Source organism: Gadus morhua, chromosome 9 (genome assembly GCF_902167405.1).
Source record: "Gadus morhua chromosome 9, gadMor3.0, whole genome shotgun sequence".
In the NCBI taxonomy this organism is placed as follows: domain Eukaryota; kingdom Metazoa; phylum Chordata; class Actinopteri; order Gadiformes; family Gadidae; genus Gadus; species Gadus morhua.
The window spans coordinates 22414273-22426780 of NC_044056.1; positions in this window are offsets into that span (position 1 = coordinate 22414273).

Genomic DNA, 12508 nt, shown 5'->3' on the forward strand with positions numbered 1-12508 from the left:
ACCCAATAGGCCATTGAAACCCGACCACAAACGAAGCCTTTTCTTCTGCACAAATCCTTTCATAGCATACTCCTTGTCCCCTATATTCCTCTCCCTTATTATGATCTGCTCTGAGTCGGGACAACAAGACTAAATGGCAGTGGCAGAGCTGGTGATTTGTGGTTGTCTCTCACTGTCAACGGTTCCTAGTCTTGGCCTGGGCAATTCTGTTTGTTCCAATAGGAATTTCCTGCGATCCTATTTCCAGGGACATAACCAGGAACATATGGCCTGCATTTCCCATTTTGCCTTTCGGGCTTTTGCTGACCTCAATGTTGCAGTTAATCCCACTAGATAGACTGACAGGAAACATGCACCACCATTAAAACATTCAAATGAATGTCCTCTTTTGGCCCATAGTACATCCTGCTATACCGAAGTGGCAATTTACATTTGGGAGTGATTTTAATCTTCCACACATTACAACCAGTATGATAACCAAATTGGCCCATGTTTTAAATTAGTTTAAGTAAGCAAGACTTCCTTAACATCTTGGTGGCACTGGCACCGAAGTTTGGGCTGCGACTACATTAGTGAAAGGCAAGTGTGTGGGAGAGTGACATACTGCTAACACAAGGCCAACCAGGCAGTGTTGAAAGTCACAAAGCGAGAAGAGCTCAGAGAACAGACCAGAACCAACCTGGTCTTTGGTAGGATAATTACCGACATGGATGCCAGAAACTACTCAGGTGTATCATTTCTACATTTATTTTCAGGCAAGATTATACAAAGAAATGCAGTGTAGTGTTGACGCCACTAGATGGCAAGATTTCACACACCGGTTAATGCAGACTAGCACTACAAATACCAGCAATACAAATACAGTAAGGAATATTACTAGCCTATTGCCTCCAATAAAGGCTGTTTTTGTTTCGGGAAATTTCTCAGTATTGTCAATGACAATGCATAAGCAGTCATAATGATATGTATATTTATAATGAGGACAGAACGATCTCCAGTAAACTCTGGATTCTAGATGTGCTGCCAATATAACAGTCGTCCTCCTGTCCTCGCTGAGTGCTCCTTTCCCTCGGTCTAGAATCAGCCTATAGTCCAGCATAGCTCCACCAGAAGGCTTCCCGGCTGGAAGGCAAATATGATCAGTTTGACAGATGAAAACCAGATGTTTTTTCGTACCGATATCTCCAGAGCATAACCATCTGTTTTGGGATCTATGAGGTGAAAAACCGTCAAGGTTTAATTTGGTTGTGAACGTTTCCCCAGAGTAGGAGTTAGTGGTCCGCTAATTACACACTGGGCGCAGAGCCTTGGAGAGCAGAGTGTGACTGGATGTCATTAGTATTGGAAAATCCATTGACCACAAAGGGCTGCGGTCACTCTGAGCCATTAAAACTTGAAAGAACACAAGCCAGTCTTCTGGAAGAGGAATTTGCAATGCATAAACAGCCTGTAAAATGGAAAACTACATCTGTGGCCATTTGTTTTCCTGAAAGGCGACCACATTGGTAATTCTTAGTGAAATACTTTCCAATAACACAGAGAAGGCCTAGTCAAAATAAAAAGAAGAGAATGGACTGCTGTGGACATCTGTTTCTAATGTGGGCTAGTCGTGGTTTCTGTGTGTAGGATCTTACACGGTGGGCGGTTGAAAATGTGGCCCGGTGCTTGTTGAAATACTTGAATTCACATGCTGCTTATCATCATAGGACACCAGAAACCCTTGAGAGTGGGATTATTGTTTTAGGACCGTAGAGTAATGGAGCCTGCAGCCACACCTGCACCTCACCACCTCTTGTTTCCATCGGTGTCAATGTTTGCATTCGAGAACTTAAGCAATACACGGCAGCACCTGTGTTATTCTGTTGTGTGATATAACTCCTATAATCTCCCCCCTTCTGCTTCTGAAACAGTTTAACCAATATTATTTGAGCTTGTTGGAAGGGAATTCATTTTGTAAGATCAAAGTGTGTGTCCAAACCCTTTGAAAACGATGAGATACATAATAATGTGTGAATATATACATATAATGTAGCATTAATATCCCATTATTGCTTCAGCTACACCCTCACCTGAGACCTCTACTTAATCGAGTGGAGAGCCCAAGAGAGCCTGTCCATTAAAGCATTAATGCTTTTAAAGCGGTGGTCTCAACCTGGAGGGGGACCACAAACATGGAGTGTTTTCTGGAGGAGACATCAATAACCTCCCCAACGCATATCCCATGATCTGCTGTAACAGACACACAGCCATTTAACAGCTTAAAATGTATCTTCATGAATGCCCATGTCACACATACATACACACACACGCACGCACGCACGCACGCACACACACACACAGACACACACACACACACACACGCAATCTTCTTATGTGGAGGACGGAGGTTGCAAAGGCCATTGAACTAGCAGAGGTGAATGTATAATGAGAGGTTCACTCGCCCCTCTCTCACTCTCTCTCTGGAGAGACACAGAGGTGAAAGCCTTGGTAAACAACTTAATCTGCCTGTCTTTCATCTGCTCTCTCCAGTGGCATATCACTGTCTTTGATCCACACACCAGAGTACTTCCTTTATTACCAGCACTTTTGTTCTGTCTGTATCTATTTATCTATGTTTGGGAGAATTTGTGGCAAAGATTATTTCCATGGAGACTAAAGGTGTAATTTAAGAGCCTTTATCTGACTTTGCTCAGGAGCCGGGCTATGAGCTAGAAAATATCTATCATTCAAAAAATTCAGTAAAATTAAAAACAATATATCATAATTTAATAATGTAATAATAATATTAATACATTTGAATAAAAATAAAAATCCAAATAACATCTCCTCCATCATAACTTTTTTGTACCATGACTACGTGTTAAATAACGTCGTCATGACCTGCAGTACTCATTTTACCCACCAGATGGCAGGCTTGTCTGAAGGTTTTTGTATTATTCGAGCTGGACGTGTGCGTGGGATGAGAACGCACGGGAACGAGGCCACCGTTAAAGTAAATAGTGTTCTTCACTTTATCCCAATTGGTCTGCAGTAAAACGAAAAAAAATATTTTTTCCTTAAAATAAACATAAATGAATGAGATGTATACACCTATTTATCTTAATGTGGTGATAAGATCTTAGTTCAAACAATGCAAGGCAAGGCAAGGTGTCCTTGTTGGTGCTTGTTGACAGCGGCTCCCTCGTGGGGAGGCCCACGGTTGGCCTGCTGCCCCTGACCCCCCGTCGGGCTGGACTGACCCTCTGCAGGCTGCCAGAGGCCTGATACTCATTAGCATGAACTGGTGTTGGAGTTGGACTAGTTTTGTGGTTGGTAATTATGATATAATTTACATAGTAAACAAAAAATAGTAAAGAGTTCATACGTATTCAATTTGGCTAAGCCTGCATAAAGGCTGCACATGAGCTAACTATCGCTAATTCTCCAAAATGGACATGAGAAGATTGCTCCCACCCCCAGCTGTTCGTCCACACCTGTACACTCCTCAAACTGGATCTGGTGTCACACTGGCGCTCAGACACATTTCGCTCCAACAACGTCTACATAATGTCTATCACATTGCAATGCATATAATTGGGATTTATTGAGATAAAAAAAATAATGGGTTACAGTTAGATGTCGGTCTAATACTCATAAAGCAGCATTTCTTCTTGAAAGGTATGACATACCTTTGAATATTCTTTTCACGTGGTTCCAATGATTTCATTGGACGTAGGCCTGCAATAGCCTAATAAAGTTATGCTATTTTTCTTTGATGCAGCCAATATGTTGGATTAATGTAGCTTTCTAGAGGTTTCCAGTCCTCCCTTCCAGGTGTGCTGAATTCAACCACAATTCTGTGGTTGACCCCCATGGATGTCTATGGACGACACAGACACACGTGAGTGTGAGCTAGCCTCCTGTCCCCAAAGCGCTGTGGACGTCTCTCCGCCAAAGCAAACTGAAGTGTCTCACTGTGATTTAAACCCCAATGATAGCTTGGTCGTGGTGACCGTGTCATTAACAAGCACAGCGCTGTGGAAACAAATCAGAGCCCTCGTGTGAGCCTCCACTCAAACAAGCCTTTAATGATTAACACACCATCTGTTGACGCGCTCACTTCCATATCGACGCGTCTCTCCGGCATTTAAATCAGCCGATAACTCTGCGTTGTCACAAAGCCACCCCAGGAAGGAGCTCGATGTCGGAGGACCCGCTTGTGTTTGTCTTTCGGATCCACCTCCTCCTCCAGGGCGCTAATAAGCTGTTCCCCCCCGGCCGCTCCGGTACAGAGGCAGACCTCCGCACGGCCCCCGACCAGTGCTGCTCCCCACCGCTCGGTGGGCTGCTGCTGAGAGATCCCACCCAGGCCACGGCTCGCTGACCGCCGGCCCGCCGAGGATATTAAGGAAACGGCCTTGACAGGTCGCTCCGGCCCCTGGCCCCGGGGCCCCGTGGAAGGACGGGAAACAGTTGGGCCCTTGAAAGTCTGAAGTGGTGCCTGGGACTTTCCCACATGCCGGGGGATCCTCCCCCCCCCTCCTTCAACCCGGGCTGCCGCTGGAGCGTGCGCCCGTACCACTTCACACCAGAGGGGGAGGCTGGGGGGAGGGCTGGAGGGAGGGCTGGGGGATAGGGGGGAGGCTGAGGAGAGGACCAGGCACATAAACTCACCGTGGAACTTGGAACAAACTTTTAAGGGATTCACTGCTCCCCCCCCGACCCCCGACCCCAGAGAGAGGAGCATAAATTATTTGCGCTGGCAGATGTCCACAGACCCAAATATGCATGAATTTGTAAGTGCTGGCAGGCGTCCCTCAGAGGGAATGCGCTGGTTTTCATGATGCGTGCAGGAGCAGTTGTTATTCTGGCTGTTTTACAGAGGAGCATTAATCTGAGCTGTCAGCGCCGCCAGCCACTTTAGGAGAAATTATTTCCCTCCTTAATAAGGGAACCGTGGGTGCTGCGTTACATATGGCGGCGGTGGAGGCAGCATTCTTGGTGGGTCTGTCATCATGTTGCCGTTCTCCAACAGTGGCCGTCTGTAGAGCGGCCCGCAGTGCACAGCGAGCACGCTAGCAATGGGAGTGCTGTGTTAACAAGATCCAAAGCGCCCTGCGCGCCTCGACCGCATGGTGCTGCCGCGACGGCGGGGGAAGCCAAGCTGATGCTAATTGTCCGGCTCCGGCTAGTAGAACTAGCACCGGCTTTTCCTATTACTGAACGGTACTTCAACTGTGCTTTTCTTGGGTTGTACGTTGGTTCATGCTGTGGAGCTGATCTGACTTTGCATTACAAATCGCAGTCCGGCCAAAAAATACCTCATGACGCTCAAACAAATTGGATGACGGGAATGTCATCCCCACGAAACGACTACCAGCACATTTAATGCACCCAGCGGTGGTCAGTGAGATCAGCTAAGTGTCGGTGAGTTAAGTGAGATCACCAACAACGACGAGCACCCAATCGGAAAAGCATTAGCCAATGTTTATGGTGCACAAACAGCGGACCGCGGCCCGAGCGCGGCTCGGGGGCGCGGGTAGCGGTGACCTGGAAGGTGTCCCGCGGCGGCGCAGGAAGCTAACAACACGAGACATTGTGTAATCAGGCTGTCAGCCGTGTCGGCAGCTGCAATTATAATAATAGCGGAGTCAGACAACCTGTGCGAGCAGCGCCGGCGTCTCACTGCCACGGAGGAGGAAGTGACTTGGAGGCGCGGAGGCTTTGGCAAGCTGCCACTGAGAGTGCTCCCCCCCCCGAGGGCTCTTAGTCGTGAATCAGAGAAAATGGGAATTACACGTATTAAAGAGGGTAAACGTCAGTAATCACTGCTCTGGGAGCCCGCTCGAGGACTCATCAGGCCCTGCTGCTTTTAGAGACACTTGTTTCGAGGAGAGGCACCTTGTTTAGCGGCTGACGACTGCGCCGCAACCACCGCCGCAGTGGAAAGGGGGGGGGGGAAACAAGAAACGCTCGGGCCTTGACGTGTGAGGGTTTTTTCTTTTTTTTGTGCTCGAGTACACCTGTATTTAGGCTGTGTCTCTCCAAGCGTGGCATGTGTGTGCTCTCTAGCTCATGCTCTGGCTTTCACTCTGTTGCCCTCTCCCTTTCTCTGTCTCTCTCTCTGTCCCATTTTCTTTTTCTATCTGTCTCTCTTCCTCTCTCAATGTCACTCTGTCTCTGTCTCTCTCCCTTCTCTGTCTTCGTCTCCCCGTCTCTCTCTCCCTTCGTCTCCCCCCCCCTCTGATGGGGTTTTGCCTGCAGACAGTTGATTGAGTGGCGTGCGGTGACTGGATGTGTTCTCTTATTGTGTGGGGTGCGTTGATATGATCCAGCGTGTGTGGCTCCCATCGACCACCTTGCCCGGCCCGTGTTGACAGGGAGCAGGATGTTTGTTTGTCTGTCTGGTCTGCAGAGGTCACCCTGCGGTGTGCTTGTTTGCCTGGTCAATTGAGTCCACTGAGGAGGGAGAGCCTGGAGGTGATGGGGGAGAGACACTCATTAGTGGCCCTTCTCTGCTGTTTGCTCTGTGTTGGTGTGTGTGTGTGTGTGTGTGTGTGGGTGTGTGTGTGTGAGCGGATGTGTTGTTTGTGTGTACACGTATGGGTGTTGTTTCTATCTGTATGTGTTTGTTTGTCAATGGCTGTGTGTGTCTGGGTTTTTTGTGTGTGTGTGCGCACACACACTTTGTGCGGGCCTGCGTGTATATAGGTCTGGGAGGGGTTCTGTGTGTGTGTGTGTGTGTGTGTGTCAGGGCCAGACCACCAGCCCCTTTAGGCTCCGAGTCCCAGATAAGAAGGTCTGGAATCACTCGACATGACTGACTGCCAGCAACAAAAAACACATAACAGGCCTCATCGGGAACTCAGGATCCCATAAATATTTAGGCAGCGAAGAGCTTCATGAAGTTTGTTGTGAAAGGATTTATACCGGACTTGGAGGCTATGCTATGCGGGCGGATCACGGGTGTGTGTGTGTGTAGTCTGGGCTGTCTTGTGTGTTTCAGAACATTGCGTCACGTGTGGATCATCCCACAACTCTGGGCCAAGAAATGATGAGCAGAACCAAATAAGCACTTTAGTGTGCGGAATGCAAACATCACATCGTTTCCAAGCAGGTGTCAGAAAGCAGGTGTGAGCTAATCCCTATGATCCCGCCTCCATCACAAATCACTGTTGTCTGCGCCGCGCTCAAACAAGCCTGGCCTTATATGGACCACTCTGGGAATAGGCCTCATCAGCACGTGCGACATGTATAAAACTAGCCTAACCACCAGCTCTTCTCGGAGCGCAGCTGCTCCACAATCAAACCTAAAGTAGGGCCTACACACTCCATACTGTATGCCTTCGAGAGCTGCTGCCATGCATATATTACTTTTAAATATAGTAACAGCCTGTTCAGATCCTTTGGATGAGGCATCAACACAAATACACAAGCACAGCGTCAACGCAAGGCCTTGTTAGCCAACGTATGCAAATATGTTCTTGTGGAGAGAGCGAGAGAGAGAGGGAGCGGGTGTGGATACATGTGTGTGTGGATCACAGGAGCCCTTCTGGGCTCGCGGTCCACTCTCCACCGCTCTAGCCTGCTTCTCCCCCCCCTGGCCGCCTGGCCGCCAGCCCCCCGTCTCCCGCGGCGGCCTGGAAAGATCAGGACGCCTCATTATCCTGTTAACTGTACATTTATCTGACAAGGCAGGGGGAGCGCGCCGCGGCGTCATTAAGCTTTAATGGACAGCGCCCAGAAACGAGCGAGAAGAAGTAGCCATAAAAAGCATGGGCCCAACCTCCGGAGCCCCCCCGCCGCCCCCACCCTGCCTTTAATGTCTGTGATGGCCCTGACAGGATTATTAATCAGGAACTAAAGGAATTTCCAAACCTTTGCTCTTGGCGTCCTCCGTTGGAGTCTTTAGCTTGCACCATTACATAGCAGCCCAGGGGTCAGGAGGTCCGGTGCTAATTGGTTCTACAGGGTTTTGTATAACAATGAGCCCAGCCCAATTACTGAGCTGCACAGAGGCGGAGGAGGAGGAGGAGGAGGGAGGAGGGAGAGTGTGTGTGTGTGTGTGTGTGGGGGGGGTGGAGGGGGGTGGACCCAGTGGAACAGGCACACGGAAGATGTAGAGAGTTGGGAGGAGGAGGACGAGGAGGGGGGAGGAGATAGGGGTTGGGACTGGGTAGGAGATGTTTGTTTCACGGCGGCTTTCTTTCTCTCTCCTCTCTCTCTCTCTCTCCTCTCTCTCTCTCTCTCTCTCTCTCTCTCTCTCTCTCTCTCATCTCTCTCTCCTCTCTCTCTCTCTCTCTCTCTCATCTCTCTCTCTCGTCTCTCTCTCACTCTCTCAACAGAACTCTCCGTTAGCTCTCTCCCCCTCATCTCCTCAGGAGTGAGGGAACATTAAGGAGATCAGTAAATGAGCGCTGGGAGGGAAGAGAGAGAGAGAGAGGAGAGAGACAGAAGAGAGGAGAAGAGAGAGAGAGAGAGAGAGGGAGTAGAGAGGAGAGGAGAGAAGAGAGAGAGAGAGAGAGAGAGAGAGAGAGAGAGAGAGAGAGAGAGGAGAGAGAGTACAGAGAGAGAGACAGAGAGAGAGAGAGAGGAGAGAGTCGGAGAGAGAGAGAGAGAGAGAGAGAGAGGCCTGCGGTCCTGAAGGGCAGCAGCCCGTCGCCTCCGTTGCTCCTCGCCGCCTCCGTTGATTCCCAGAGACGTGCATGGAAACGTGCGCTGCATCTCATATCCCCCCTTTCCCTTTGTATCTCTCCTTCATTTATTAATGATCTTTTGTTACACATTTTTTCCACCTCTCTGCCTTCACACACGGGGGGATAGTGTGCGCTTGCATGTGTGTGTACGAGCTTCTTCTTTGATATCCCCGATACTGTATTCCAGTCCTCCCGGTCGGGGTCTTTAATGACGTCTTCGGGGATTGGTCTTCTCAGTGGGTGGCTAATGCAGTCGGCCCCGGGCAGTGTAGCAGCCTGCGGTTTGTTCATTTCCTCGTGCTATTGTTTCCACCCCGGAGGCGTTTAGGCCTGTGACGGCCCCTCGTTCTGGTGACCCCTGGAGTCGGCGGGCCCCTTTTCATCCTGTTTACTCGTGGTATTATGACATCCTGGTGCAGGGGATAGCGGGTGGATTAGGCCAGGAGGGGCCTGCTCAGTGTCTGCTCCAGCAGGCCATGTGTGGTGGTATCTCCAGGCCCGGTGCGGGGTTTGGAACGGGCGGATTACCAGATTTACACAGCTCATTTCTACCAGCGGGAAAGACAAACGGCCACAGAGGGTCGTGCTTTGTTTATTGAAATCGTTTCCCCAGATGAATAATAAAGTGTGTGTTTGTGTGTGTTCCATATTTAGATATCCACTTCAGTCATTTAATGAATTCATATCCAATCCAGATCCTGATTGAGCCGTCCCCTTTCCTTAGAGCCGTCATGGAGCCTCCACCTCCTCAAGCCTCCTCCCAGCATGCACTGGAGCTGAGGTATGGCGGAGAGCGATTACTGCTACGCTAGCAGCGTGAGCACAAAGCGCTAATTGTTGCTAGCCTGAAGGTTTAGCTCTGACCTTCTCCATCAGGATACAGACATAATTCTCTGTAGAGCTGGCAGTCCTTATGACGTTTGTCACCTACGCTTCATGGATTTATCTCATTTTCCTCAGCAGAGGGAGGATGCGCTTTGTTTAGGCTTTAATTGCGAGAGAGCAAGAGAATATGGTGGTCTGAAGGAGATAAAACCCTTCTTAATAGCCTGGCTGATAATGGACCATAAATCCTTGGCGTGATATTAGTGGTTCTGTTTGCGTGTAGCCTGCTGCTGGGAGTGGCAGAGGTACATGACTCCAGTGTGTTACAAACACAACAAGCATGTTAGAAGATCTCTTCACGTACAACTCCCACTGCAAATCTGGGACCAATCAAGCCTTTAGGAGCAATAAAAGAAAATCAAAAGTTATATTAAGAGACTCAACCAATTGCTGGAAATATATATAGATACTTATATATTTTATACATTCTGTTAATCCTGACGTTGTCTACTGGCTTTATCAAGGCACGATGCAAATACAGCATTTGTCAGAATGCCTATGTTTAGTATATGAATCAGTATTTGATATAATTGTGCCAAGTAATGAATTCTGAACTCTTAAATCTGAATATTTGTTTACTGTAAATGAGTTGCAGCTGCGGTCTCTAAAGAGTTTATCATTATTTCACATTTATTTTGTCTCCCTAATTACCTAATAATTCCGTGTTTTGATTGCAGTGTTTACCGTTTGCTTTTCGGAGGCGTAATCCTGTCCTATTTGTCTGTTTGAGGGAAGGACTCGTTGCACTGAATAATTCATGCTATGCTCCAGCGACAGCAGCACACCAGTTTAAACGAGTGGAGGCATCTCTGAGCCCCTCTCTGTCTCTCGGTCCCATCAGCTCTCTGTCTCCCTTCCTCTCTCCCTCGGCACTCTACACTCCCCCCCCCGCAGCTCGCCCACTGCTCCTTTTCTCACCCTCGTTCTCCTCCTCCTTCTCACTCTCATCTCCTTTTCAACCGAGCGCCTGGAGGTGTGTGGGTGGGGGGTGGAAGATTGACGAGAGGAGTGTGTGTACATGCTGTGGGTGTGTATGTGTGTGTGTGTGAGGATTGGGGGTGGAGCGGGAGAAAACATGGCTTCTCTAATGTGTCTGTCGAAGGCCCTGAAAGGCTCCTCACTCAAAGCCCCTGTTAATCTGACACCATAAGTGTGACCTTTCAGGCCCTGTTTCTCACAGGAAACACAGCTCCGCCCGCCAACGCTGTACACAGCCCCTTAACGTGTGTGTGTGTGTGTGTGTGTGTGTGTGTATGGGGTGCTTCTGTGTTTGTATGGATGTTTGTGTCTGTGTATGTGTGCGGAGTCTGTGTGTTGTGTGTGTGTGTGTGTGTGCGTGTGTTGTGTGTGTGTGTGTGTGTGTGTGTTGTGTGTGTGTGTGTGTGTGTGTGTGCGTGTGCGTGTGTGTGCGTGTTAGGGTGCTTCTGTGTGTTTCCGTACGATTGTGTCTGTGTCTGTGTGTATGTGTGCGTAGGTCTGTGTGTGTGTGTGTGTGTGTGTGTGTGTGTTTGTGTGTTAGGCTGCTTTTATGTGTGTCTGTACGTTTGTGTCCGTGCGTGTTTTTGTGGTCTGTGTGTGTAGGTCTGTGTGTGTGTTAGGCTGCTTCTGTGTGTGTCCGTATGTTTGTGTGTGTGTTTGTGTGTGTGTGGTGTGTGTGTGTGTGTGTGTGTGTGTGTGTGTGTGTGTGTGTGTGTGTGTGTGTGTGTGTGTGTGTGTGTGTGTGTGTGTGTGGGCCGTTGACACTCGAGTCGTTACAGGCCATTTGGAGTTGCTGATGTGTCACAATGTGGGGCTGCGATTGGGTATCAGCGCGTCATGTGCCTGCTTGGTATCCACTTCACACTCTGGAGCTGTGACTTCTCTTTGCTCTGGTTGTAGGGTGTTGAGGACCCTCGGGAGAACACCGCTCGTCAGCACAACGAGGGGATCCATTCAAGCAGCAGCAGCCACACTGGCATCAGTTCGGGGCCCTTAGACGTGCAGTCGTCACTGGCACCACCACCAACTGGGCCCGGTCTGAAGAGTGTCTTTCCTATGCCTCTTGGGAAAGTGTTCTCGCAGACAGAGAGAGAGGTTTGAACAGAGAGAGAGAGAGAGCGAGAGAGCGAGAGAGAGAGGTTTGAGTAGCCTTTGCTCTTAATGCGTTGTCGGTTGTATTCGGAGATGTAACATTATCATGCATCACAGATGTGCGTTTAATGCTGAACTTGTGTTGGCTGTGAGGGAGCTCATTTTGGTTTTCTCATAGGCGAGGCTGGCTCTCTGTGCAGATTTATTTACTAGGGCAGAAGTGTGTAGGAGATAGGTGATCCAGTAGACCCTATAGGATACTAACCACTCTGCTCCTGTCTCTGCTGCAGCGTCCCTCAGGAAGACACTGTCTCTGATTTATATACCAAATCACAGCACAGTGAGCGTGTGTTCTCGTGTTGCTCTTTTGGGTTCAGTGTTGCTCTCGGATGTTCATGACCCTGTATGTGTTCAGGTAAAGCCTTTAAGGACATGAATGGTTTTTGGCTAGAATATTTTAATAATGTGTTTTCTCTGTATGCAGTGTGTGTGTGTGTTTGTGTGTGTGTGTGTTTGTGTGTGTGTGTGTGTGTGTGTTGTGTGTGTGTGTGTGTGTGTGTGTGTGTGTGTGTGTGTGTGTGTGTGATAGTCTATTTGATCTGTCTTTAACATACATTTGACTGTTTGCCGCAGGCTGTGTGGAGGGGATGATGGCATTTATCTCTCCTTTTAGGAGCACGGTGTGTATCAAACAGGGCCTGCAGGGGGCAGCATTACAAACAAACTCTACCCCTCCTCAACCCGCCAACCCCCTCTTCACATGCAACCTGACAACGGCAATTCAACATTCAAAAGTTAACCCTTTACATCCATCACTAATGTAGGGTTATCTTCATCCCCACACATCTTCATTAACGTACAAGAGGAAGGAAGGGTGA